The sequence below is a fragment of the Primulina eburnea genome, chromosome 18 (assembly GCF_022965805.1).
Source record: "Primulina eburnea isolate SZY01 chromosome 18, ASM2296580v1, whole genome shotgun sequence".
NCBI lineage: Eukaryota > Viridiplantae > Streptophyta > Magnoliopsida > Lamiales > Gesneriaceae > Primulina > Primulina eburnea.
The window spans coordinates 23,960,453-23,962,864 of record NC_133118.1 but is presented as its reverse complement, the minus strand read 5'-3'; the positions used below and the strand labels follow the sequence as shown (position 1 = coordinate 23,962,864).

At 36.5% G+C, this 2,412-nt stretch overlaps 1 long non-coding RNA gene across 1 annotated transcript; it reads right to left on the bottom strand.

Moving 5' to 3' along the window:
- Nucleotides 1-249: 249 nt before the first annotated feature.
- Nucleotides 250-2,141, bottom strand: LOC140820216 (uncharacterized). The gene is made up of 3 exons (XR_012115373.1): nucleotides 1,682-2,141; nucleotides 1,267-1,595; nucleotides 250-661 (listed from the first exon to the last, which is right to left on the bottom strand). It is a non-coding gene; the product is annotated as an uncharacterized lncRNA (long non-coding RNA).
- Nucleotides 2,142-2,412: the final 271 nt, after the last annotated feature.

Genomic DNA, 2,412 nt, shown 5'->3' with positions numbered 1-2,412 from the left:
CTGTAAGTTTGCATGTTTTTAATGTTTTTGTCCTATCACCTGAATGATTACATGATACATGTTTTACAACGATTTACAGTGCATGTTTAGCTGCTTTCATGATTTAAGAATTAAATGTTTTGAAAACTAGACTAGATTGCATGATGGGTTACGTTTAGAATTTGGACTGTATTCAAATATCATTCCTCCCAGACGCACCCCTAGCATTGACCGACAGGATGATACTATTGGAGGCGATAGATGCTGTGAGGGCCCGTTATCCTAATAACGATTTATTAACATGCAATCATGATTAATCAGTAAACAGCGGAAAAGTGAGTTAAAAATTTGCGTTTGGGCCTATAAAAATTTCGGCATGACCTTCCTGTAAATAGGACATACCAGAAAATCAAATACTCAAAATAAACAACATGTGCCCTCAATAAACACAACAGCATACACACGTGTCAGCCAGACACGATCATGACATATGCAAATCAAAATATCATAGAGCCGACAAAGCTCGATAATACCATAATACAATCCTCCAAATATATACATATCCTATCTGGGAGACAGCAACACCACGCAATACCTAAATACAACTGAGTCTACTCTCAAGGAGCTTTGGTACTTCCTGAGGCTTCCTCTCGAGCGCCTGAGGTCGAACCACCTGTACCACCTGTCATATCCACACACAAAAGACACGACAGCCCCCTCTCGGGGGTCAGTAACCCCAGTACGAGACATCAAGAAACCACGATATATGACATAGAAATGCAATGATGCCATGCATGAATGCAATGCATGAATAGGTGCAAGATATCAGGATATCAGGAGTCAAATGATCGATATCAACAATCATACATATATACTCGAGCTGGTCCACGACTCAGCGGACCCGTCCACGACTCAGCGGACAGTGTCTGGGGATATGGCTTCACACTGGATGCCAGCAACTACCTAAGCCGGACCGAATCAAGGTAGCCAAACATCTCCAGGACACCATATCATATCATATATATAACGGATCTCAACCGAAATATAACTGGATCTCAATAACAGATAGGCTCAATATGATATGTTCAGTGGTATTGATGTGTCTAACTAAAATAAAATGTGTGTAAACAAAAGAAATATTTTATTTTATTTTGCACATCAATTACCAACTCATAATATGCGAGTCAGCATATAATATCACATAAATAAGCAAATAGCAAATAAATCATACACAGGATCATCAGATGCCTCTGTCAGACATCGTGAAAATAACTGATCTCTACGTACCTCAACTAATTTACCAGTAACTTAAATCCTCAAGAAAGTCCTGGAAATGCCAACTCAGACAAATCACCTGAATATTAATTTAAATGGTCTTATTATCATATAAAAATTCCAAAACCATTTAAATTCACTAAAAATCCAATTTCAACAATTTTGGCGTTTTAAATTTCTAAAATTCCAATATTTGACTAAAATGCCTAAAATCAATCATTTCTATTTTATCGTCGCAAAATATTCTTTTTAGCTTTAAATGACGCCAAACTAATATTTAAGCGACTGCGATAAATTCTAGGTTCACCAGCTTATACCTCCAACTCGCACAATACCGGAACCTACAACAAGAACCCAATAATTAATTAATAATGATACAATATTGGAGTCTAAATTGAATTAAATTCACATAGGCAAAGATTCGCACCGATACAACTTGTACCTCCAATAACAGTGGCTAAAATCGAGCCTAAACCGAAGCTCACCGGCAACAGGCGGCAACTCGCCGGAGAAGATGACCGGAATCACACAGAAAAATGAAGCCGATGGGTCGTTCTCGAAAATTTACAAAAGTGGTATCAAAAGAAAGCTTACACCACAAGGAACAAAACCCCTCAATCAATTTTTAGTTTTGAGCGACGGAAGACGTCGATTTCAACGGCGAAACCGGCGGTGTTGTTAGACGGGTTTTCGAAAATCTCGATTTTTCCTATCGAAAGTGGTATCAACGGAAAGCTTACGTCGAGAGCTTTCCAACCGTATATTTAGTTTAATTTTTCGGCGACCGGTGATGGAGCTATGATCGATCGAAGCGGACGAAATTGGTGAAATTGTGAAGAACAGAAGCTACGGGAAAATGGTGAAGGCGCGCACGGTTTCCAAGGAAGATGAGTATTATTGTTATTCTTATTATTATTTCATATTACATACATACATATATATATATATATATATATATATATATATATATATATATATATATTATATGTGTTTATCTTTTATCTTTTCGATTCGAACTTGACCCGGTCCTATTTTATTTCAACTTTCGTGTGCTATAACATTTAAATATGCATAAACACACAATTTAATTATTTGGCTTAATTATTTTAAATTACTCAATTTAAAATAATTAATCTTAATTATCGCCAAATAACATAT